The sequence below is a fragment of the Phalacrocorax carbo genome, chromosome 4, assembly GCF_963921805.1.
Source record: "Phalacrocorax carbo chromosome 4, bPhaCar2.1, whole genome shotgun sequence".
NCBI classification, from domain to species: domain Eukaryota; kingdom Metazoa; phylum Chordata; class Aves; order Suliformes; family Phalacrocoracidae; genus Phalacrocorax; species Phalacrocorax carbo.
The window spans coordinates 35,954,720-35,981,627 of NC_087516.1; the positions used below are offsets into that span (position 1 = coordinate 35,954,720).

Sequence of the window (26,908 nt, forward strand, 5' to 3'; positions counted from 1 at the left end):
TAATCTCAAACATGTACTTTTTCTTCATTCATTGAAGTAGCTGCTGATTTTTCTGATATTTTTCAATTTTGCATGTAGGATACTAACACAGACCTCTGCGCATTGCTTTGCATTTTGGCAGTGTTGAAATCTGGCTGCTATGCATACTGTGCACTTTGAGGCTGGGTCCTATGTGCAGAAACACTGGATTTAGTAGTAGGCTGATAGTTCCAGTAGCTATTTACTTTTTCTTTTTGAATGGTCGGTGCTATGAAAATAAGTGAGAACAGTTTAGAAGAGCTTGCCATTTAAGAGCTACATAAATCAGTATTCAGTATCCTAAGAGTATGGGAGAACAAACTTGTTTGCGGGACTGAGCTTGCAAGAGAAGGCTAAAGCAGAGAAAGGAGGCAACTAATTCTCTGCTACAGATGTGGTGCAGATAAATCTGTCTTGAAGCCCAACTGCTTCTTTCCCTCCTAGCTCTGTGGTAGTGCTCCAGGTCTGCAAACAGGGCTAGTTCCAGTGCAGAATTGAGTCTGCTGTAGGACTGATGCTTCAGATAGCAGCAGCATGTTGCTGCCACTAGCTTTTAGCCTGCTGGTATTTTTCAAGTGCCCTTCAAGTAGCGTGTAACATTTTTAAGGAAGAAAAGAATAGAGCCCACAAAAATAGTGGAATGGGGAAAATTACCTCATTTTTACTCTGGTAAATATTTATGTTTGCATGTTCAATGCTTGTTTCTACTCACCAACCTGCTAATTTATGATAAATCTTGCTTTAATTTGAAGCAGGTATTCTTTTAATAGCCAAAGCTGCTAGAATCATGAGATACTTGATGCTTTTGGTTTCTGTTTTAAAAAGGAGTTTCTAGTTTTATGGCTACACTGAAAACATGAACCAAAGTGCACTGTAAAGGTAGTGTAAAGACTTTCTGGGTTATTGCACCCCAGTTATTCACTTTGCCTATTTGGCAAAGGGAAATAGTTGATCTTTGTTTTTAATGTTGACATTTTGATTTAGTAATCCAAGAAAATTGGATTGTGGCACCTGTTCTTCCTTGTTTCTGCTATGCATTTGTTTTGACTTGAGAGATGTTTCCTGTGTGCTTCCAGAATCTGTTATAATTACAGGCTCCCTTTTGCTTCTCCGTGTTGTTCTCCAAGCTATTGCTCTAAAAAACCCCAGCTTTCTGTGGAATTTTTTAGATTCCTTTTGTACAAGGCAGGTTTATGAAAAGATACTATTCTTGTTTAAGGGAACTTCATGAGGAAGACTTGCACAGCTTGCCAGAAGTCACTTATCGGTCAGCTTAGGATATTTGCGAACTGGTATATATTTGTCATGCCTAGAAAATACCTGTGCCAAAACTTCTAGCATATGTGCAACTGCCTGAAAAGCAGCTTCAACTAGAATAATGGAAAGTAGCAGTGTACTGAGATGAATATACTAGCTCTTTCTATATTAAAGCTTATGGTAGGGTTTTGATAGATAATGGTCGTCTTTTGTTTTGATGTTTGATCTTTCTTGAAACTGTGAGCCTAACATTTTCTTCTGATTCTATAGATGTTGATGTTATCAAAGCTATGCATTTTAATTTGGCTTAATGTACTTGCTTTAGCATTATGTGCTTTATCACTGGGGAAGATTCCACTTCATATCCAGCAGAGAAAGTTGTAGTGCAGAATAGAAAAGAAAGTGTATATCTAATATACCAAACACAGATTTTGAATGCTAATTCTAATCCCCCTTCCCTGTAAGTGCTGACTGAATTGAGTCTTAGTGAATTGTACCGCTGTTAGATTTCAGTTCAGTTACTTTTAATCCTGCAGGATGGTTAGAACATGCCCAGCTATTGTCAGTGCCCTGCAGTTGTACAAATGTAGCCAAAGTTCTCAGCTGGTGATGCTTGACGTAACACAGCTTTGTTACACATAAATGCACGACAAAAATGTCAGTTTTGTAGTTTTCTTTAGTTGAATGTAACTTGTAGTTGCGTGAAATGCTTTGCTTAATCTTAAAACGGCAAGGAAGTAAACAAATTGATTACTGGTTGCTGTGTTTTCCAGTAGAGCAAATGTAGAAAAGATGTCAAAATCATTTGTAAATTGTACATTAAAGATAGGTGCTGAGTTATTTACTTTCAGAAATTGAGATATTTGAGAATTTTGAAGAGCTGCTTCCTTGCTTTCAAAACTGATGCTTACAAGCACAGAACTTTAGATGCTACTGCTCCCACTAGATTAGGTCCATGGACTTTTCACCTTGATGTTGGGAATCCTTGAAAGTAATTTCTGAGCTGGTTGCAAAACAGGATTTATTTGAGTATAGGCATCTAAATTCAGAAAAGTTGTTCTGGGAGCCAGAGCTCAGCTGTTACTTGATCTTCAGTTAACCTTGGGAACTGGGATTTGTTAGTCTGGGGATTATCAAGTGGAGGGGGGAAAGGTTAAAAAAGGTTATCATATGGCTTTTATACATACTGAGAAAACATTGTAGCTTTGGGAAGGCTCAGCATGTTAGCACCGATTCACACCAAAATTGACACCAAACAGGATTCATAAATTGTTTCTTGGCCTGGAAGCTGGTTCTGGCAGCTCTGTTCTGAAAGCATGTTTAACTCTACTACTTGGTTGAGTTTCTAAACAACCAGTTGTCTTCCATAGGGAAAAGTACAAAGATGCCTTTGCAAGATAGCCTGGTGTTAAGAATTTACCTAACGTGTGTGTGTTGAGGTTTTTCTCCCTCTATTGTGAGGAGGCTCTTCATCATGCCTCCCACTTCATTTGCGATTCCATGATCTAGCAGGCTATAAGCTGGTTTGGCTGCTTGTTGAGAACTCTTTACTGAGCTGAAAAATGTTTTACAGGCAGGAAATAGGGTATTGGTACCGGAGTGGAGGTTTGAGTCCCGGTTCCTACTCCACTTGTTGTGTACCCCAACTAATGGCTACCATAGATGTTTTTGTCATAGCTACTGTGGCAAGAGCGAGCCCTCAAAAAGGTGTTCTAATAACTGCCATGTATGAAACTGAGATTATTAACTTAAATTTGGGTTACACTTTGAACAGGTGCTCGATAGCAATTTGTTGCAAGCTTTGAAGGGCTTGGGTTTTTTGGGCTTGGTTTAGAGGAAGCTGAGAAGTCCACACCGGAATACTTCAGGTTTTTTAGCTGCAGAATTTTCATTGTCTCTAAATAGATACAATATACTGATTTATAGTATGCTGATATATAGTGCTTATTTGTGAGCATTCACTATGCACTGCAACTTCAGGAGAATGATCATCCTTATTGATAAAAGATCTGTATGAATGCCTGTTATCAGGAAATACATTCTGGTTGTTTCTCTCAGAAACTGAGACTAGTAGATACATGTTATGTGCATGCCCTTAGTTATATTGTGTTGGTCATTTTATTTAGTCCTGTAAAATCTAAAATAGATGCAAGAATGCTATTCTTGTTTGAGTGATGCAATTCATAATACCCTTCTAAGATGGATTAGGTAACCTTATTTAACTCTATCCTCTAGAGGTCTTTAATAATCTTAACATATCTGTCATTCCCATCTGTTTTAATTTAAGGCTGATTATGCTAATATGCCTTAAAACTGGAAACCACCTGACCATCCAATATTGTTTTAAGCAGATAACAGCTTATAGTATTTTCAGAATATAAACACAAAGCTTGCTACTGTGAAGCTAATTCATTTTATTAGGCTTGTCCTTGTTTAGTCTACATGTAAGCTTGGAAGGCTATAAACCTTTTTTGAGAAGCTTTTCTTGGTTTGGAATTTCCCCTCCCCCAAGCCAGCTCTTGCTAACCTGCTACTGTTCTTGTAACTATCAGTTTTCTGGATTTGTCCCCTGGGAAATAACTGAGCCCAGCTGAAGGGTAAGGTGGGAGCAGCGAGCTCAGCAGCCATCCAGTCAGACTTGCAAGGAGGTAAAGGTCTGATGCTTCCCAACAAATAACAGATTTGATTATGCTTCTTCATTATGCATGAATGTAACACACATGTTGTAAACACCTTATGTGGTAGTAAAGGCTACCATGTCCATCAGAGAAGAAAGGGCAACACTGGAGGGGTACAGGCATATGTTGTATTATAACTATATACTGTATCTGGCAAGCAGACTGCAACATTTCTTTGCTGCTCTCATTTCAAGGTATTGATATTTTCATTACAGTTGAAAGCTTCATTCAAAACAGAAGAATTACAGGGACTGCCATAGTATTGATGTCTTTCAAGGAAGCACTTCTGTTATGTAAACTATCAGTTTTTTAAATGGGTAATTTACATGTATTGCTAACTGTTCTCTGTTGACTATCTCTTGATATAAAATAAGGCTGGAAGAGCTGCCTAATCACAGAAGTCGCTTGTTTCTGCTGCTTCTATAAATTTGTTTTGTGTATTGCTGTAAGACAAGTGGCACTGAAATGTGTAAGCAGAATAAAAAAAACTGCTGCTGGTGCTAAAAGGCATATCTTATTGCTGATCTACCTGGAGTGTGTTTAAGGAGTGATGAAGGGAGAACTGTAAATGGCTGAGTTGAATCATGATTATGCAGTGGATTGCAGTAGTGCCAATGGAGTTCTGTGGAAGTGGACTGCTTTAAATACTCACAATGGTAACATTGAGTAGGGTGTGAGGACTTAGTCATAATGAGCAAGCAGGTATTAATGTGTTGAATACTCTTGTTCATTCCAGGACAACTTAAAAGACAACTGATTGAGCTGAAGCTAAAGATCCACAGAAATTAATTTGACTGGGAGTGCTACAGGGCGTTTTTTCTTTCGGTGAATGTCACCTTTTGTCCTCTGTCTGTAGCATCCATCTATCAATACAGATAAGTGTAGTGCATTTGAATAAATACAGTACTTTTAAACTGAGGCTGGTTTGTCTTGTTCTGGTAATTTTGTTCTTGCAATACTGGAAAGCAATAACAACTGTATTTAATGTAAATGTTCATAAATAAACTGTGATATATGGTTCATAATGTTGAGTCAGTTCACATGTGCCACAGCATGGGGCTGTGGGTAGCAAACACAGGCGTAATACAGAAACTGACAGCATGTTCTGAAGTGATAGGGAGAAATTGGGGTCCTGATCTTTGCTAACTTGCTGCAATGGCATCTTCTAAGTTCATCTAGGTTTATATCCTATGGTGCCCTCAGTAGAGGCTCTGGATTAGCGAATGGTTTATCGAACAGCTGAGCAAAGATGAGGAAATGAAGTGTTCTTCGTATAAACAGCAAAACCTGCAGTACTGAGGCTATAGAAGCAAGATGTAGAACAATCTAATAAGCCTAGTAATAATCTAGTCTGGTTTGTGGTTGTATGATATGCAGGAGTAAACTGCTTAACTGCTTGTGTCCATAATTCTCTAAACTTCAACTACTCCATATTCTTGCCACAGCACTGGCATCTCTGAAGTTCAATGGATGCAAGTTACACCTTGTGTTATTGGTCGAAACACCTTTTATGCCAGAAGCTCACCAATCACTACAACAGATTTCCAGTTCCAGATGCTGTACTTTCTTTTAAAGCCTTCCAGACTGAAGTATTTTTTCTAAAATATAGCCATGTAGTCTACAAATAATGTGTTCTCAGCTGAACTGCTACACACAGACAATTCCGCTTATTTCCTAGCCAATGCTCTGATCACACCTCTTTGTTACCTTGCTTTACTTTTGCTACCTATCTATTTCCTCATGCTCAAATACTTTGTGCTTTATAGGTATCTTGATTTGTGGATTGTCTACAGAAAACGGTGAACTTCCTATGGTAATAGTAAAGGTAGGAACAGTTAGACAGGATATCAAATAACTAATATCTAAGAATTAGGCTATCAAACTAAGTTAGACAGTGAAACCTGAATGTTCAATTCCTTCCCTTCAGACATCTTTAATGGTACAAAAAAAAGTGTTCCAATGTTTTTCCACCTGTTCTGTAGCACTTCTGAGTATTTCAGTTTCCCCAGTGTATGAAAATATGTATACTGGAGACATTCAAATAGCAGAAGGACTGGGCAAGTACCTTACCTTTTACATATATTTTTGTACCAAATTAAGAGAAGTTATCAATGATTTACAGTTCAGAAAAGCAAGTGCTTGGAGGGAATTTCTTGAGGCTAAGTAACTTTGAACTGCGTATTTACGTGAAATAAAATAATTTTCTTTAAATAAATCCTTGATACTTTTCTTCTTAGAGGAACGTTCAACTTTTTCTAAGGACCAAGTGCCTTTGGCACTGTGCAAAATGGAGAACCTGATCTTAAATAAACACTAAGCAAAGCTATGCATGAGCCTGAAAACTGATTACCCAGGGTGGAGATGAATGCTGTAGAAGAACAAAGGGGAGAAAATAAACAAAAGTGCCAATACTATGTAGAAACATTAATGCACTTAATTTTGTAATTGCATTTCTCTTCAAATGTTTTTCTTGGCAAGGAGACAAGGTTCACAGTAGGTTACTTCTGGGAAACTTCAGAAGACTGATAGATTGTAGGTGAGCTTAGGTGAAGAGCTTGACATACCTCTCTCCTTGTTAATGAAGACTCCATAAAACTAGGAAGCGATTGTTTCATAGCCCTCTTACGGATGTCTGTTTCTAGATACAGCTTCTTCAGTTCATAGGCTGTTCCTGTATGGTTGGGATTCTACAAAGTACCTTCTTGGGTGATCATCTTGGCTAAAGTTTTTTGAACCTGCCCCTCAGGGTAGGAATGCAACATCTTCACCAGTCAACCATCTCCTTTCATTCTAGTGAGCTTTGTTAAGCTACTTTTCTTGCCTATGCTCCTTCAGGTACTTGTTTCTGGGCCTGTAAAGAAATAATGTGATGGATTTTTTTTTATTTTTACATTCTTCCTGTCTCTGCCAGTTCACAAGAATCACTCCCTTGGGATAGCTTCGTGTATTTAGCCTTCATTCACTTCCTATGGCACATGCTGTAAAGTGACTATAGCCTTATGAAATATTTATTTTTCTGAAATGAGTCTCCCACATACACACAAACAGCAGATCAGATCTTAATTGTACTACAATGGGTTTTCTTTAGATGTCTGGCATAGCAGAGCTTTATCTTTCTCTGGGATTAAAACGCAGACATTACTTTAAATGTAATGCCATGGGCATTCTAATTATGCTATGTACTTAAGCTGCCTATGCATATATGTATTATAAAAGATTCTGCAGAAATAACATACTGAGGCATACCTACTTATTTTGGAGGGGGGAAGTAAATTTTCTAAAATCTTGATTCTGTTCAAATTCATCCTTTTCTGGGCCTGAAGTGCAACTCTCCTCATAGTTGGCTGTTTCTGGGCAGCTTTCTTCTCAGCATGCTGGTTGCTTTAGATTGTGTCCTTTATAGGCTTATAAATGCCTTAAATGGGTCCCCAGACTTCACTGCTGAAGCTGACCCCCCCCAGACACTGTGGATGTACTAGCTATATGTTGAGGTGATACATTCTATGAGAGAATTCATCCAAAGCTGCTATCCACAGAAGCATGAGTTAAACAGAAATGCAGTTAAATTCTCACTTGCTTGGTATACCTAAATCTAGATATAGAAGAGGCTATCAGCTTAGAATAGCTTGGTTTTCAGTGAAGATTCCTTTGTCCTTGAGAAATCAGGTGAGATACTTCAGGTGGTCATCCAACTTAGCACCTTGAAAATAAGACTGATGATTCAGAACTTTAGTTTTGTTACCAAACTTGTAAATACAGGTCTTTACTATACGTGCTCAAATTAATGCTTAGATGTGTATGTGAGCCTTATCTAAGGTCCTCATCCTGAAATGTGCATTACTTTCAGCTACATTTCAGGCCAGCAACCTTCAGCTTATTCAGGAAACTGGTAGGTGGGATACCATGGGAGGTTGTTCTGAAGCCCAAAGGCAATGGGAAAGCTGACAGACTAAGGACTGTGTAAGTGTAGGAGCAGGCCATCCTGATGATCAGGTAAACATGTACTGGGGGACTGGTTTGGCTAAACAGGAACTTAGAACAAATTCTAGTGCAAAAAGTATACTGAAGGAAGTAGGAAGGACATACTGCAGAAGAGGAATTTGGAAATACTGGCCATGTAAGCATCGTGTTAAGAAAGCCATAGCTCAAGTAGAATTGAGACTTGAAAGGGGCAACAAGGAAGGGTGCTGCTGCATTAGTAGGCTGAACATGAGAAATGCAACTGCTGCAGAGTGGTGTCCATCACGGAGTGACAGTACACATGGATAAGACTGAAGTACTTGCAACTTAGGTTTTTCCAACGATGACTCCCAGGCCTCTATGCTTAGTGAAAAATTTCAAGGAGAAGAGCTACTAGCAGTAACTGGATGAGAACTGAGTCAAGGATTTCATCAGAGAATTCAGCGTGAACAGAGGTCTTGATGGGCTGTGCATATGTATGCTGAGACAACTGTCTGCTCCCCTGTTGAGGCTGTTCTCTTTAGTCTTTGAAAGGCTATGGAGATCAGGAGAAGTTCCTGATAATTAGAGAAGGGCAAAACTTGTACCCATCTCTAAAAAAAGCATGAGGGTTCAATCCTGTGAAGTACAGACTGGTCAACTTAACTTTGGTCTCTGGGAATACTGTGGAACAAGTCCTCTTGGAGTACATTTCTGAACACATGAAGGCAGTGATGGGGAAGAGTCAGCATGGATTTACCAAGTAGTAAGTCTTGTCTCCTAGGATGAAATGGCCATATCATGGGTGGGGTGGATGAAAATAAATTACCTTCACTTTACCAGGGCTTTTCACACTGTCTCACACAGTATGTATGCTCACATCCAAGTTAGGACGTTGTGATCTAGATGGGTGGACAACTCAGGTTAAAAATCAAACAAACCTGCATTACTGGGCTCAGAAGGTAGTGGTTGATGTGTCATTCTCTCTGGAGGCTGGCAAAAAGTGGAATCTCATTTCTGAAATTTAAAGGTGGACAGAATTTGTAAATTGTTGAAGTATTTCAGTTTGTCTCAGTATTTCAGTGCAAGAATACTTTCTTCTGGGTTTTCACATGAAAAGAAATTTTCTATTATAACTTTAAAAAAAAACCAGAGGTGCTAGAGTTCCTGCAAATCAGAATATCTAACTATTTTCCATTTTTGATTGTCTTCAATTGAACTTTCTTTTTTTAAGTATTCATGTGTAAGCTGATTTTCTTGCTAATAACTTTTTACTTTTAATGTCTCTTAAATGGAACTAGGTGAATATGTCTATCCATTTTTGATCAATTGTGTCAACTTCTCATTTGTCTTGCCCCTACTCTTCCCCTTTAGTATGGTTGTGCCTTTCCATCTTTAATACTTAATGCTGGGCATGATGAATTAATTGTATTAGTAGCAGCATACAGCTGCATTTAAAAGGCACAAATATTCTCTCCTTAATGTATATTTAGTTAAATGGGATAACTGAGCACAAAAAGGGTCTGCTTTTCCTACAGATAAACAAGAAGACAGAACCATAGTATTCCAGTTACGGCATGAGAGGCAGGAAGTGTGGGAACTTCTTTATTAAAACATTAGTAACAGACTCCATTAGAAAAACAGGTTGAGACACCTGTTCTTATTTTGTCTGTAAACACTTAGACCAACAATGTTTCTTTATAGCTCTAGTCAATATCAATACAAATTTAAGGTCCCCCCATTAATGATACATAAAAAATAATTCAGAGAGGCTTTGGCTGTGTTTCCATTAACAAGTAATGCAGGTAGACAAGATGGATCTGTAGAATAAAATACATGATGCCACAGACCTGTTATCCACACTGTACTTAGAGTGGAAACACTCCACCGGATCATGCTAGAGCTAGCCTGAACTGAGCTTTGATGAAAGGTCTGCAGTACTTTAGTGACCCTGTGCCTAGTCTGGTGTGGTATGCCATAGGATCAATGGGACAAATGCCCCATGGATATGCTTAAAAGTCAGTTTCCTTAGCAATTGTTACATTCTGTATTGCCCTACTTACAAATTTATGAAATGTGGATTACTCTTAGGCCTTAGATTTGCATTCAACAGTACGCCTGCATCTTTCTCTCCAAAAAGTATTCCTTGTATTGTGGTAAGTTAGCAACTTATAACTTTGCATGATAAATCTAGTAACAAACTAAAGAAACAGTCTTTTCAGGAAAAAAATAAACCAAGATGGTTTATCTACCCAGCAAATGGTGTAATTGGTGTTCTTGAGAGATACTTTTTATATATTAGCTAATAAAAAGATAAAATTCACACTTCAGACCATATCACATCCTAGGTAATCATAGTTCTGGTAAGAAGTTAGGCTTTTTAGATATTAATGTGTTTTCTTGCTTGTGTAGACCCTGAAATGTATTATTATTCATATCTCTATCTTTACACATATAAGCCGGTGTATTGGAAGTTAAAGTAAATTATTTAAAATTAATAAAATAGAACACTAGCTAAAAAGAAATACTGGCAAGTCTTTGGGTAACTAAATTTAAAATAGCTAATTGGTTTAGTTGTGGTAGTGATATTGTTTGAGAGGCTATACTAATAGATTATGTATAGAAATAAGTGAACAAAATGGCTGCTTTATCTGGTAGTTCTTTATATTTACTGGATTTTAGCTGTTTGAGTAGCCACCTACCAAATATAGTGTTTCTATTAAGTGTCTTGCTTAAGCAATATACAGTATTTAAGTAATTCGTACTGTTACTAGTTAGGAGAAGGATTCCATCAGGAGAGGAAGATTAATCTTTAGATAGAGCACTGAAGGATCAGTTGACATAATCACAAATGCCTCAAGGCTATCGCATAAGTACATCACCTCAGTTAAGATGAAGCCAAATTTTTATAAAATTTTCATTTTGGTTTCTTGTGCTTGTTAGACTTAAAATCAGAAAGTGTTTTTTATAGACATATACACATTTTGTGTATACTTATTTGGATATTGAACACATGTTCTCTTTCTGTAGAAATGTGATCGCTTGCAAGTCTGACTGGTATGGCGCACAAAATGTGCCAAGCTTTTTTTTATATGAAGGTGGTACTTGCAACTGTGCTGTAAAAGCTTGAAAACTGGGCCCTGTGTTTCATGGCAACAGACATGGGGAAGGAGAGGTTTGTAGCTCTTGCCAAAAAGTCTGTGAAACACACCAAATACTTCACAAAAGTAAGCGAATAGTATTTATACAGACCTAGAGTTCTAGTGCTTCAGGGAGTCCTTTCATAAAATCCTGTTTGCATTTGGCACTAGTGACTCTGTAGTGGTATGTCAAAACAGCATTTAGATGTCAAGGGCACAATCATCAGTTTTTCCATAAGCTAATCTTATTAGGAATAATGCACAAATATTAATATAACTATACATTATATGGATGAAAACTTAGATGCATCATAAAGATGTAGACATAATAATCTGGAATCTAGAAGAACAAATCTGCTTTGTCCATGCCAGTGCTGTGTCCTACTTGAGACAAAACCGTGAGGAAGTTTGCCAGTACTGGTCAGAAAATTATCTGTGTCTAGGGATTCTCAAAATATTTCTCAGTTGTTGGATCACTTTGCTCTGTTGGTTAGGTGAGAGTATGTTTGGGAGGAGCAGTGAATGAATGATGTTATTGATGAGTGGTGTAGCCATTCTTTCATGTGAAAATTTATCCTGAGCCATAAGTGATGTGGAGAATGATTTAAATGTGACGTAAGGTGTTGCCAAGACTTGGTGAAAAAGAAAAGCTGCTGCTTATACTAGACTACAGGGACTGGGAGGAGAAGTATACATTCCTTGAATACACCTCAATTCTCTGCAACAAGAAAATTGTAACCAATCTCCACTGAAATGAGGATATAATTTGAGTTAGCTTACTTTTTAGTTATTTCAAGAGTCTGAGCTATCAATGAGTATTTTACTTGAAATAGTCATAATCCTTGCAGTATTGCTGAGAAGAAGTCAAATAGACTGAACCTGTACCGTATAATTATAATACATTTTATAGTTCATTTGCTGTACGCTGAATATAATCACATCAAATTAATGGTAAATGCTTTTCTGCAGTATCCCAATATTCAGGTTGTTTATTGTTTATTTTGCATTTCCCCAGAAGATATATTTTCCTTATACTATGTTCAAAAAATATACAAATCCTGTTCTGGCAGTGGCCGATTACCAGATGCTGTGAAGTATAGGCAGACTAAGTAGTAATGTTTTGTCATCTCAGCCACATTGTTAGATATACCAACATCAAAGTGATTCTGTTTGGTGTTCATACATAGGCTGAGTTCCATTATATATGTACATATACATTTTATGTAGTGTGCATTGACCGTGTGCAGGCTGTATGCAGGCATTGAAGTTCTAAGTTCTTGCTCTTCCCTCATGTCACCATGCCTTTTAGTACAGGGGGGGTTTGCACTATAGATTTTTTTACATATTTCAGGATTAATGCTTGTATGTTTTCAGTGAAGAATTTGGCCAAGACACTAAATCAGAACATAAAGGAAATAGAATATGCTATGTACATGTACACTGATTTATCTAGAGTTTGGTAGTTTTGTTCATAAAATCTTTATAGATAAACAAATGCATTTGACTGTATTGCTCAGTTTTTCTGATGGAGTAAGATGTTAACCAGCTACCCTAAACTTCCTGTTCAAGGATTCTGTAAGATCAAATTAGAAATCAATTTTGGTTAGAATAATCCTGTAGAAGAATACAGAGCTCAGTTCTACCTCCACCACAGAATTTTGGACCTAAAGCCGTTTAGCGTTAAAATCCACAAAGGACTTTGTTACTTAAAACTAAACACCCTAGTATTTAGTCTAATGCCATTACATTTAGTGCTCTGTGTTTTGTCTTTATAGTGTATAAGGGAGACTTTGGGGCCTTAGAAGTAGATATAACGTTAGTGAGCTGATGCCTGGAACTATTAGTTAAGCATTTCCTAGGATGATAGGAGGGTATCTTGACTCATGAACTAAGGCATGCCCCCAAAATGTTGGTTTAAAGTTGTGAGAACTAAGGGGTGTGTGGGGGAGAACCTTTTCTGAAGGCCTAATAGGAATAGTTTTCTCTAAAATAAATATCCTTGGCATCCTGCCAATGTGTTAAAGTGGTATAAACACATGGCAAACATCATGTAATTCTGATTAGGATTTTTTGACCAGAAATGTAGAGGTATACAAATGGCTGCAGCTTAAGGGTATCAGTGACTAGGAGCACCAATAATGTCTATTAATGTGTACATACTGGGTTGTAATCCTTAGTGTATTACAAAGTTCTCAATAGCTCAGTTTTATTTTTTTTTCAAAAAGTATTATTTTTAGAATTTAAGCTTTACCATAGCTGTTGCTCTCAGATTTTTGATCTCCCCTAAAAATTCACACTTGCTGTCTTAAATTAGGGTAGTTGTAACTGCTGTAACTTCCTGTGGTTATTTCACTTCACAAGACAGGACAGAAATCATATTTTGGAGGCTTCTATTAAGTGAGAAAGGGCATATTGGAAAGCTGAGGCTGTAAAGAATTTGCTGCTTTCAATGCTTTGTGAATTGTTGGATTCAGATTACTTTAAGTAACTATGTAATATGTTGCAAAGTTGGAGTGCTAATGAATACACAGATTGAAGGACAGAAGACACTGTGTGCTGAAGTAAACTGATATTCTCCAGCTTCTATTAAACTATTCCCCTGAAAAGACCTGAGCTAACATCAGAAATGGTGGGAACTGGCTTGCATTCAGGGTTTTGTTCTGGTCTATTCATATTTTGTGAAAAGGAATGGATTGAGAGAAACTCCTTTATATGCAGTGTAATGGTTTACAGAGAAGGTATGAAAACGTGAATAAAGAGTTATTGAATTGAGATGATGGAAAATACACATGCTTTAGAGACTGACAGTAATAAGGATCATCTAGCCTTATGTTAGCATTCAGATACACTCAGAACTGACCTAGCTTCATACAAACTAATACAGGTCTAGGAGAACTTACACAGAATTTACGCTGTACTGTTGCTAGACCAATTAGTTTTATCGACACTGTCAGATTGCATCCAGTCTCTGAATGCATGACCTCTGAGAACCAGTTCATTTTGCTTTGGGTATTTCTAATGATATTTTTCTGCACAGCCCTTTTCAATGCAGCATTCTCAACACAAACCATACAATTATTTTAACAGTGAGAAGAATTCACTTAGAATTGTTATGATTCTTTCAAGCGGAATTAAAGGTTCACATTTTATAGTCAAAACTGGATGCACAGTCAGTCATATGAGTTTCCATCTGGTGCTGAGACTTATGATCAGCTAGTTTGGGTGCTACTGAAACCTGTAGCAAATTAAACTTCTGTCCCTTAACCATGCTGTGCCTCTGAACTCATCTCAAATAAGTGCTTAGCTTTTACCTGAATGACAAGCTAAAACTATTTAAATGCTGTTATACCAGTTCTTTATGTTAATTAGCACTTCATTGATATGCGAACTATATACTGACTTGTCAAAGCCACAACTACTTGTGGGATAGAATTTAAGTTCCCCCAACACTGGGGGTGAAGAAGGAAAAGGAAGCATTGGCAACCTGACACTTTCTAAAGAGAAAAATCACCTTAAATAGAATATTAAATTATCTGATTTCTAAAACTAGCAGTATTGAGTGATCATGTTGAACATGAAATTAAAAGGTGTATGAAACATTTATATATTTTGGTTTGCATAAACAAATGTTTTCAGAGTTATCTTTATAAATGTTGTTTGTCACCTTAGCTAATGAGCATAGAACACTAAATATCCCCCCAAAGGGGAAGAATGTGTTACCCAACTCAACTGACATGCGCTCGAAAGCAATTTTCTCGTTAGGAAGAGCTTTCTTTAGAATGAGGCCAAGACAGCTTCCAGGCTTTGATATATCCTTGGTAGAATGTGGCTGTGACCACATTCGGTGTGAAAGTATAGTCAACCAGTCCTTCTGTGGAACTGACCTCCAGGCAGGTGTGTGTCCCTTTATGGTCATCCAGACACATTAATGGATGCGTCCCTGATAAAATAGGAGCAGGAACACCCTAGTTCTGTTGTCAGATCTTTCTGAGATTACTTGCTAATGGACTGACTTTGTGCTTTGCTGTAGTGGGTCTGGCTGCCACATGCCTACCAAACTGCACTCACTCTTCCTTCTCAGCAAGATGGGGGAGAAAATAAGACGAAAAGCTTATAGGTTGAGATAAGGACAGGGACATCACTTGGCAATTAGTGTCGTGGGCAAAACAGACTTGATTTGGGGAAAATTAATTTATTGCCAATTAATAATGGAGTAAGATAGTGAGAAATGAAAACTAAGAACATCTTCCTCCCCTCCAACCCCCCCATCTTCCCAGGCTCAACTTCACTCCTGACTCTCTTGCCTCCTGAGGTAGAATGTGGGCTCTCCATGGGCTGCAGCTTCCTTCAGGGCACATCCACCTGCTGCGGTGTGGGGTCCTCCATAGAATCATAGGATGTCCTGAGTTGGAAGGGACCCACGAGGATCATTGAGTCCAACTCCTGTCCCTGCACAGGACAACCCCAAAATTCACACCATGTGTCTGAGGGCGTTGTCCAAATGCTTCTTGAATATCGTGAGGCTTGGAGCCATGACTGCCTCCCTGGGGAGCTGGTTCCAATGCTCCACCACCCTCTGGGGGAAGAACCTGTTCCTAATATCCAACCTAAACATCCCCTGGCACATCTTCATGGTATTCCCTCGGGTCCTATCATGGGCTGAAGTGTGGATTTATGTTCTGACATGGTCTTCAATGGGCTGCAGGGGGACAATCTGCTTCATCATGGTCTTCCGCGAGCTGCAGGGGAATCTCTGTTTACAGTGACTGGAGAATCTGCTCCCCATCCTTGTTCAGACTGTGGTGTGGGGGGTTGTTGTTTCTCTTGGAATTCCTCATTCCTCTCTCACAGCTACTGCACAGCAATTTTTGCCTTTTCTTAAATATGTTATCGCAGAGGTGCCACCAGCACCAGTTGCTGAGGGGCTCTGCTTTGGCCAATGGTGTGTTCATTTTGGAGCTGGCTGGAACAGGCTCTGGCTGACATGAGGATGGTCTCTGGTGTCTGTGCACAGAAACCACCTCTGCAGCCCCCTGGCTACCAAACCCTTGATACCTAAACCCAATACATTTGCTTTTTATAACCTTTGTCTCTTAGGTAATACATTGGTCCACAAAGAAAATAATTTAAGTATTGGAAAGTAGTTTTGTCACAATAGGTTTTCTGAAAAGAATCTTTAATCATACTGGATTCTGACTGTACTGGTTTTTTTTACATGTAACTATGTATAGAAATACAGTTCCTGGAGTCCACAGAATATTTTGAAAAGGTGTCCCATAAGTGAAAAGTTGTAGTACAGTAATACCTTTTTAAGCACAGCCTCTGAGGGGTGGGTTTGATAGGAACAGTGTCCGTTACATGTGTAAGTCTTACAAGATAATTCAAACAGTTAAATAGCTTGACCTAGCTATTCATGGAGCTGGATGAGCAAGATATTTTTAGGCCATGGAAATAACAGCTTTTCAGGCTTCAGATTTTAGATATTAGATGGTATGTAATAGCTCTGTGATTTGTAAAGATTAATAAATAGTGTCTAATCCTAGCTTGTTGAGGTTGTACATAGAAAGCTTAATTGCATACGATAACTTCAGTATTTATCACAGGCATCTGGAAAGGTGAGCCAGGAGTTCTGTATGCCCCGCCATGATTAAACTAAGTCAGAAGCACTGCAGAAATATTTGTATTAATATCAATTCAGTTTTGAGTATTATATTCCTAAGATGTACAAAATAGATGTGTATTTTTATTAACTGCCCTATTTAATGTGAAATTCTGCATCTGATGTCAGGAACCCAGCTGAGGAGTTGCTTCAGACAGAGGTCTACCTGAAAAGCAGGAAGGATTTAAAGATTTGGTTCAGACTGAATAGTATGCTGAAACGTAATTTATGCAGAGCACAGCACGTGCCATCTGAGAAACTAAACTCACTCTGTATTTTGTGGACTGACAGGAACTGGTGATGCCACCATTATTATGACAGTAGTGTGAATTGGAGTGGATGAGAAGGTACTTCATATGTGAATGTGAGCCTATGGTGGAGTCTCTGCACCTGCTGCTATAGCCACTGTTCAAGTCTGCTGAACTTATCTGCCTTCCTGGAACTTAAATGTTTATGCCCTTGAGAAAGTCCTGTCTGCATGATACACTTATAAGGTGAGAACATCTGGAGACCTGTAGATAGCCTGCCCCACTATGGTACTTGTCTTTGCTGTTGACTTTGCTACTGTTTGATAGAACTTGGTAGTCTCCAAAGTTAATCAGTCTGCTTAAGTTTGGCATTTACTTCTTCAATAGAATACAGGGAAACTGCAGAAAATGGTAGGTATGGCCATCTGTTCCAGAAGCGTTCCAAGCATCAAGACAGTTTTAGTTAAATATGCTGGTTAGGGTATCATATCGGGGTAAGGATGACAAGTATCCCTTTTTTTAGATAGGAATATCTATCAGGTGATAGGTGAATATTTGAAAGGAGTACCATGGAGATATTTGTTTTCAATTATTTGCTGCCTCTCTTTAAGATCTAACATTAATCAGATCAAAACCAACTATTTTCCTCTTGGAGTCAAAAATAATTTGAGGTTTTACTTGCTGACAACTACTAAAAGTAGTCATTGTAGCTGACTAATAGTCTTAGTTTGGAGTATGAAAAACTTCCAAATACTTTTGCAAGTGAGCCATTTTGTCGTCCAAAGAAAGCAATATAAAATACGTTTCACAATATGCTTTTATGAGTTAATTAAAATGATTTAAGCCAACTGGTAACTTTATATATATGTAAAATCAAAGAGGTAGGTATAATGCTAACTTGAGTCTGCTGGCTTTTAAGCGCACTTCTGTATTTACATGCAATGGATTTGTTTTAATGAGTTGGAAGGAAGTTGGTTGGAAGGAAGACATCTTCAGAGTTGCCTTTAGGGAGAGACATTAAGGCATTGCACTTTGCTGTCACTGTATCAACATAACTACAATTTTGACTCTAGCAATAACAGTGCTTATGTTAGGAAATGTATGTTAGAATTAGGATGTTGTAGGAAATCTGTATTTACCATGAGATTTACTGATGTGAGTCATGTGTTAGAAGTGTTGACTATTTTGTAATCTGATATGTATTACATCTGGCATGGCTGTTTGTTAGCTTTTTTCCAGCTTAATTCCAGCAATATGAATTAGCTGCACATCGTAGAAGCCATGCATTTGCTAGTTTCTGAATAACATCACTGTACTAAGTGCAGTACATCATCTCTGTGTCAAGATACAGTACACCTCAATTTCTTCTGTAATAAAGCCTTACGCAGGCTTTATGTTCAAAAAGGAAGCAGTATCTATATAGTTGTGTATCTCTGGAGCACAAAGGAACAGAGCATATGTTGATATAAGTTACAATACTGTAAACCTTTATAGAATTTCAACATTGGGGTGTGATCAAGAAAGCTGTGATTATAAGTTAATTCTGTGTTTTAGGATGATTTGTGCTGAAATCGAACATATGATTTGGATTTTCTTTGTAAATCCTAACATTCTTGAAAGAGTTGATTTTAAAACAAATAATCAAAAACCAAACCTAAAAGTATGTATTATTCATGCTGAGGTTTTTCCTGGAAAGGGCATAAAATCTATGTACAAATACACTCTCTACTACTTTTTCTACTTTTTGCTCTTTCTAATTCAGGGTCCAGGGGTATGCGTACCTTCATAATTACTTGCAAAAGATGAATATAGCAGAATCAAATTCAGAATTCTGCAGCACTAATTAGGCGGAACATGATTTTAAGGAGGCTGGGATCAATGGTGTCATGAGGCCACTTTCCCCTGGATGTTCGCACCAGAGGGGTTACTTGATTACAATGGTGATGAACCTTCAAATGTACTAATTGGAAAATGCTCCCATTAAAGATAGTGACTTTTAGCATCATTATTAACTTAATTCAGGGTCAGGATTATGTTGGCTTCTGCTACTGGTGACAACGAAAATATAGCAGAATCGGTGAAAATGAATAGAGACAGTGGCAGCCACAATTATGGCCTTTTCCCTTCCCTGTGTTATATTGAAATTGCTTTATGAAAATTAAGGTAAATTCCTAGTGGAAATTGGGCTACTTGTCATTTTAACACAAGTTGGCAGGCAGATGGTTGACAGTCAGTTACCCAGTTCAGATGTTTCTTGATTAGTTGGAACCTATTCTTTTTTCCTAGTATGAACAAGTCCCAGAAGATAAAAGGCTGGAAAAGTTGTAACCATAGTAGACTAACATGGCAATGTTGGGAAAGGAGGGGAAAGGGTTTGATTTTTATTGTATAACTTGCACTTTTTCAACAAATGTATGATTTTCTGTCTCTTACATAGCACTGAGCAAACTGGGATCCATAAATAATCATAAAAAGATGTATCATCAGTAGCGCGTTGTTTCAGGGATTAACTATGGTGGGTAGGGGTATCCTTCTCTTGAATCTTCCAATTTTGATCAACCTCAATCACAGTGTTTTCTGTTGGTTTTAATGTTTTCATTACTCTGTTCCATCTTTATCTGTCCTCTGTCACTTTGGTTAACTGTGGATGAGTTTGTTGTTTATGACCTGGTCTTACATAACAATGAGGATGTCTTTTATGTGTGTCAGCTTTCTTTGACCTCATCTTAGTATTGTCTGAAAGATTGAATCTGAAAGATTGAAAAAGAGCTGGGCTGAGGGCGTACCTCATGAAATTCAACAAGAGCAAGTACAAGGTCCTGTACCTGGGGAGGAACAACCCCATGCACCAGTACAGGTTGCAGGGTTGACCTGCTGGAAAGTGGCTCTGTTGAGAGCTAAGAAGGCCAATGGTATCCTGGGCTGCATTAAAAGGAGCGTGGCCAGCAGAGTGAGGGAGGCTATCCTCCCCCTCTACTCAGCCCTAGTGAGGCCACATTTGGAGTACTGTGTCCAGTGCTGGTCCCCCCAGTTTAAGAAGGACATGGAACTGCTTAAGTAAGTCCAGCAGAGAGCTACCAAGATGATCAGGGGACCGGAGCATCTCCCTTATGAGGAAAGTCTGAGAGACTTGGGTTTGTTCAGCCTGGAGACGAGAAGACTGAGGGGGGGATTCCATCAATGCCTATAAATATCTGAAGGGTGGGCGTCAGGATGATGGGATCAGACTCTTTTCAGTGGTGCCCAATGACAGGACAAGGGGCGATGAGCACAAGTTGAAACACAGGAAGTTCCTCCTCAATATGAGAAAAAACTTCTTTCCTGTGAGGGTGCCAGAGCAGTGGCACAGGCTGCCCAGAGAGGCTGTGGAGTCTCCTTCCCTGGAGACATTCAAAACCAACCTGGATGCATTCCTGTGCGCCTGCTCAAGCAGGGAGGTTGGACAATATGATCTCCAAAGGAACATTCCAACCCCTACAATTCTGTTATTTTTCTGCTGTATTTTTGCACAACTCTTAAAGCGATCTCAATTGGGTTTGTTATTCCTAACTCATCTGTAGCTTTTTCTGCCAGCATCAGTGTATGTTTAGGAGAAAAGTCTATCTTGCCTTTAATGTGACCTACCTTCCCTGAAATGTAGCTTCTCTGCCTGTTGTCTGAAGCTTAAGACTCAATTTCCATTTGAGTGAAAGTTTTTAAGTATTTCCAGTTCAAACCAAATGGCTAAATTCATGTTGTCCTAGCAAAGGATGTTCTGGTAATGCTTTATATCAAAGTAAAACGAGGAGAGCAAGAGGAAATGAAACTCTTCTTCCCCTCTCCGGTGGACACAGCATTGAAGTGTATTGGGACTCACAAAACAAAGATAACAAAAAACCCTAAAAGGCCATCTCCTAGATCACCACGTTCTCAGCTATGTATGGTTAGGAGTCTAAATATTCATCTGGAGCTTCTTAATCAGCAGATGAGAGGAATGCAAACTTCCATGCTGGCTGGAGTGTCTGGAAACCTGTGTTCCACAGCTGCTGGCAGGGAACTAGGCAAGATCTCCCTCTGATCTGGGGGAGTTAAAAAAAAAATCAAACTATTATTGTGTTGTGGTTTAGCCAGCAACTCAGGTCCACACAGCCGCCGCTCGCTCCCCCACCGGCGGGGTGGGGGAGAGAATCAGAAGGGTAACGCTGGTGGGTTGAGATAAGTAGAGTTTAATAATTAAAATAAAACAATAATAATAATCACAACAACAATAATTATGCAGTGGAAAGGAAAACAGAGGCATGAAACCCGGGTCGGGGGCAAGGGGGATGAATAACCAAAACAACCTGCACGTGACGCAGCTGCTCACCACCCGCTGCTGCCAGTCCCCAAGCCGCAACTGCCCCCCGCGGGCCAACTGCCCCCCGCGGGCCAACTGCCCCCCGCGGGCCAACTGCCCCCCGCGGGCCAACCGCCCCGGTTAATGTGCTGGTCGTGGCGTCACGTGGTATGGAATGAGCATCCTATTGGCCAGTCGGGGTCAGCTGCCCCGGCCGTGGCCCCGCCCCTCCCGGCCTACTGCCCACGTGGCAGAGTGCGGGAAGCGGGAGAGGTCCCTGACTGCTACCGGTGCTACTGAGCAGCACTGAGCCGCTGCTTAACAGCAACTAAAGCATCAATGTGCCATCGGCACTTTACCAGCTACTGTGAAGAGAATTAACTCTATCCCAGCCAAAACCAGCACATATTGTCAAATACTGAGGCATCTTTTTTTTTAAGAAACTAATTATGTTGGAAGACTTTCAGCTGCCCTAGTTTCATACAACCTGTTTATAAACAGGTGTTCCTGAAGAGATTCTTGGGTGCCAATGTATTTACTGACTTATACTTGTATTTCTGTAGGTTTGTATGTTGCTTTATGTAGTACTCCTCATTCTGAAAAGCTATCCCACTTAATTGTCCAGAACTTGGTTTCATGTTGATAATCATGTCAAATTTTTACTGTAACTCAATTTTTTTAAAAAAAGATCAGATTCTGACTTGCTGCTGTAGTTTTGACTACTTTTTCAAATGAACTTAACTTCAGCACAGCAAGATGCATCTCAAGTTAAAACTAATTACAGCTTTTGTTCAAAATGCAACTATTTTCTGTGTTTCACTAAGAAATAAGGTATGTTAATCGAAGGACTTTATGGCTTTATATGTGAAAAGAAGTCTCACAGAAGGTGTTCCTGCCTCTGTTATCTCATGACTTCATATAATAAAATATTATCCCTAAATAAAAATCTTATGTATGGTTTAATTCTAAATTATGAAACCCACCTAACAGTTCAGAGTTCGTAAGCATGTAAAACGCAAGTTTGACAGTCCGAAGAGTCTAAAACATAGTGATTGCTAGGGCAGATAGTCCACTTGATTATTTTTTGTTTATTTTTTTTATTCTTCCCCCAACCCCACCCCAAATTGGTTATAGGTGTAGGTGGACTTCTATGACACTTAACTAAAACTCTCGCATTGATGGATAAGTTTGAGACTTTTTGTAGGGCCTTTGAAAATGCTTTTATTAAATGGTGGATTTTTGTTTTGCATTATTGACAACTTAATATTTGCAGTTAGAAAAGTTTTGACACTGAATTTTGTAGATCTGCTACTGCAGAATTGCAATCCAGCATAGAAAAAGTAGGAGCTTTCAGTGGTTGGGGGTTTAGGGCACAATTACTTTTAACATACTGTATGAAGCAGAAAGAACAGTTTGCCAGCTTCAGTTAAATTGTTTGTTATATACATACACAGTGACCTTGGCAGCTGTTCTTAAAATCAGTGGGTCAAAGTCCTTGGCTATGTTGACCCAGCTGTGTACTGTTACACCTTGTGTGCAAATTTGAAGGAAGAAAATGAACCTGTTATACACAGATTATAGAAATGGTTCACTTCAAGATTACTAAATTGCCAATGTATGCTTCTTTACAGGGTATATCACAACTATCGACGTGGGTAGAAGAAACAGGCCTTACAAAAGGAAAACTGATGCAGAGGGGCATGGATGCCTGCTATGACTACCATTGCTAATTGGCTGGATTTCTCTGCTGAGAAGCATATGGTAAGTGTTTTTATTTTCAGTATACTTGAGGAATTGTGTTGCCTAATGAATTAAAAAAGCAGTTTTGCTCATTTAAGAGTAATGATTTGGATAATGAAAGTAGCTCCTAAACAAAAACATGTTGAGGAAGCAGTTACTGCAGTCTAGGCCTGTTCACCAAGTGTTGCTGCAGGGATTTGGTACAAAGAGCTTTCTGGAGTCTGGTAGGAAGAAAGGATCACTAAGGCTAATAAATTTTGCAGGGCAGGCAAGGCCTTTCATGCGGAAGAGTGGCTGGTTAACCACATTGATGGTTTGATGCATTTGCCCTTCCTGCATTTGTATACTGTATCAAGTGAGGACGCTTACTTAAATAAAACAGGTCTGTTAAATGCCAGCAAGGTTTTTTCAGAGTCTAGTTCAATAGTGATAAAATATTTCTGTAGTACCTTGAAGTAGCTTTACAGTGTTTTCATGTATTAATTTTCATTCTTATGCCATGAAGTCTGAAATTCATAGTTAGGAATTACAAACCTGTAAAACTGAATCCTGAAAAGACTATAAATCATAACTTTCTAAGAGTGGACCTAATAAATGATGTGTTCATTGGTTTGGTTTTTTCCTCAATTATAAGAAAACAACAGATTGCATTAGTAGCTGGTCCCCAAAGATACTTTACAGCAAAACAGAACTACAAAATGTCATATAGTGTTATAGGCACTATTGTCTCTACCCAGTAGCACCACATCCCCATGAATACTGCTGTTCTTCCTTAGCTCTCCTTCACCCTACTGGATTCAATACATACCCAAATCACTACTGTGTGGATTAACCTGTTGCAGAACGAGACCCACAATTTTAAAGGCAAAAGCTCCTGTAGGTGGCTATCAGTTGGTTAAACATGATTTCCCCTCCATAAGTCCATGCTGACTATTCCCAATCACATTATCTTTAATATGTGTGGAAAGTAAGGAAGCTAAGATACTTTGAATGAAGTTTCAAGATAGAAACCCTTCAAGGAGTCTGTTCCCTATGATTTTTAAAAAGGTACTGTCAACCTTATTGGTGTCTGAACTGTACTAGCCTGGGTTTTGTACATAGTGTGAGGTGGTCCTGTGTGAACATATTTAGGCTGCAGAAAATCTAGGGAGAAAAAAATACTGATGCTGTTGTTCATCTTGGATTGATGTTTGCTGGCTTTTCACAGGTCTATTGGGAGGAATCTACCTTTTCTGTAGAACAATGAGCAAAATTTAAATTCCTGTCAAGGCTAGGTGTTCTCTTTCTGGTGGGGCATATTTATAAGTAAAGTAACATTAATCTCGCAAAGGAAGGGTATGGTGGTGTCTAGCAGTCACAACTTAAGCCTCCTGTGTTTTACCTTTCTGTAAACTGCAGGTTTCTTTAGGTTGGCTTGAATCCAGGAACGTAGCCAGCCAGTTACTTTTGCTGCATACTTTGAAATATAATTTTCCTCTAAGTGACTCGGGTTTATCACAGACGTACTAATCCTGTGCTAATTTGCTAGAGAGGCTTTTCACTTTTGCTGTACAAAATAAAGGAAGCCAGAAACTACTTTTTCCTTTCAGTGTGATATCTTATCTTTTGGTGTGATTTGTCATGATGTAAGTGGTTTTGTAATGGCATACGTTGTACTGTGTCGACTGTGTTATCCTTTAAGAGAAGGTAGGAAGCCATTTTAAGTAAGCTTTTATTTAAACAGATATATTTATGCCTCCCAGCAGTGGGTAGGAGCACACGTGAGAAATGGCTGGCAAATGGCATAGGAGGTAAAAAGAAAAAAAACAAGCCAGGAATTTGAAAATATATTTACCTTAAAACATTTAAAAATCAGTGGCATGGGGTATCAGCAATGAGAAATCCACTGAATGAACACTTTGCTTCACACAGGGGAAGCTAATTGGATACGGTGCTCCACAAACAGTGGGATTTTCTTTAGGTAATCTACTTGTTTTACCCAGTCCTTACCTGCTCAGGTCCCCTGAGACTTCTCCAACACCCAGCTGAAGCTGTGATGCCAAGAAGTTTGTCAAATATTGTTACTACTGGTGTTTTACACCTCTTTAGTCATCCATATGTATCTTCCCTTTCCAAAACTTGAAAATCCCCCTGCCCTGATCTGTGGGTGGGACCAGATGACCTCCCGAGGGACCTTCCAACCAGAATTTTACTGAATTTTTTGTCTTGTAGCTCTTTCATTGCTGCACTGAGCGATGCAAATATTGCTGGTGAAAAAAGTCCCCTAATACCTGTGTTGCATGGAGGACTTAGCAGGGCACGCACATAACCAGGCAGCCTGAACAGTACCTCCAGTTGGTTGTTGAGAAGTGGGTCATTTGGGAATGCTCTAAGAGCCTCTGGGGGTTAAAATAGGTCACGAAGTCAATGTTGAATTAAACTGACAGATAAGGGCCTGTGTCCAGGGTGCACAATGATCAGGAATGTATCCTATGGCATAGTTCTCTGGGGTTTTATGTAAGCTTCTCTTAGAGCACATAGCTTAAATGCTGTAACACTCCAAGCAAAGCCTGTGTACTGAGCCTGCAGTGCTCCTGCAGACAAAAACTCACAATACTTGAGCCTTGTTTTTTGGATAGCGAAGGCTCCTGCTGTACTTCAGTTAGTTAATTGTCCTGAGACTTTCATGCATGAGGTGCAAGGCTGTGCAATATTTTGGGCACCACAAAAAAAATAATAAAATCAGCCTTTTCTAAAGACACAAGGAGTTTTGCACTCTGTCCATGTTCAGTTTTGTTTAGTTGCGTTTATGCCGGAGCCTGGTACTTGAAAGCTGGAAGGCATGTAGCATTGGTATCAAGGATGTGCCTTTTGCAGACTGGGAAATCTACCTGTGCTTAATCAAGTTACAAAACTTTGGGAAAACTCCCAGCAGAAACTTCATTTAAGCTTTTAAATTCAAAGTGCTCTTCATTTTAGTCCCCTCTGGTTTTTCCTGTTGCGCATTGACTTTTTCAGTGCTGTTAAATGAATTTTCCAACTGTTACACATAAGGAACATCTAATGGTGTCTGTATCTACATACCACTCATTTGTATTTGTCAGTCAGCCTTTTTTTAAAAAAAAAAACCAACAAGAAGATATAGCAACCCACTGAGCATTCTGCTTTGCGTAGAGGACGTTCTTAAAGGGAAGTGACTATTCATGCAAATGAAACTATTGAGGAAATACAAATTGTTCTTGTCTCAAAATAAAGCTCTCATATGGAGAATTTATTCAATCAGGTACTCAATTTTTTTTACATGTAAATATTAAGTCAAGTGTGTGGTTATACAGGTGTGGGCCGAACAGTTTTACGCAGTTACTATTGTTCTGCATACCTGCCGTGTGGTTCCAGTTTTGTTTAAGGGTGCTGTTCTGTTTTTCAATTGGAAAAGGCAGTTTTACCAAGCCCAACTACGTGTGAGAGAGATGGGTGCACAAGATGCAATGAGATGACTCTTGTCCCCTGAAGGTTTTGTTGTATGAAAGGGCAAGATGAGTTCACCGAGAAGCCGCCACCATTGTGTGTGTAGGACAGTGTTGTAGAAGCTCTCAGTTTAAGTGTTTGGTCTGTTCTTCCATCCCCAGGTGGGGATACAGAGGCGTAGCCTTTGAGGGCAGTGTCATAATGGTAAAGGATGTGTGTTTGGGGAGTATTCCCGAAGTCACTCTGTAAAAACAGTGCTTGGGTTTGGAATTTGCTGAGATGCACTGAGAAGGAAATGAAAATGACTCCTAGAAAACTTGTGGCAGCTGAGTTTCCCTGAAATGCGCTCTCAAAGCTTATTCCAAAACAATGAGTGACCTTAGGGAATTAACTTTGTATTTTATGCACAGTACACTCATATTTCTGAATACAATATACTAAAAGCCTAGTAATATTAGCAAATTCTA

The 26,908-nt window shown here is 38.9% G+C and overlaps 1 protein-coding gene across 16 annotated transcripts in view; it reads left to right on the forward strand.

Annotated features, from left to right (window-relative positions):
* SORBS2 (sorbin and SH3 domain containing 2) overlaps positions 1 to 26,908 on the forward strand; it is a 247,725-nt gene that overhangs the window by 8,424 nt on the left and 212,393 nt on the right. For 15 of the 16 annotated variants that reach the window (XM_064449587.1, XM_064449585.1, XM_064449591.1 and 12 more), the window contains exon 2: positions 22,886 to 23,015. The gene's annotated coding sequence lies outside the window, so the exon portion shown is untranslated. Of the gene's footprint in view, positions 1 to 16,982; positions 17,186 to 22,885; positions 23,016 to 26,908 lie in introns of all 16 variants that reach the window. The other variant, XM_064449575.1, reaches the window with a different exon arrangement.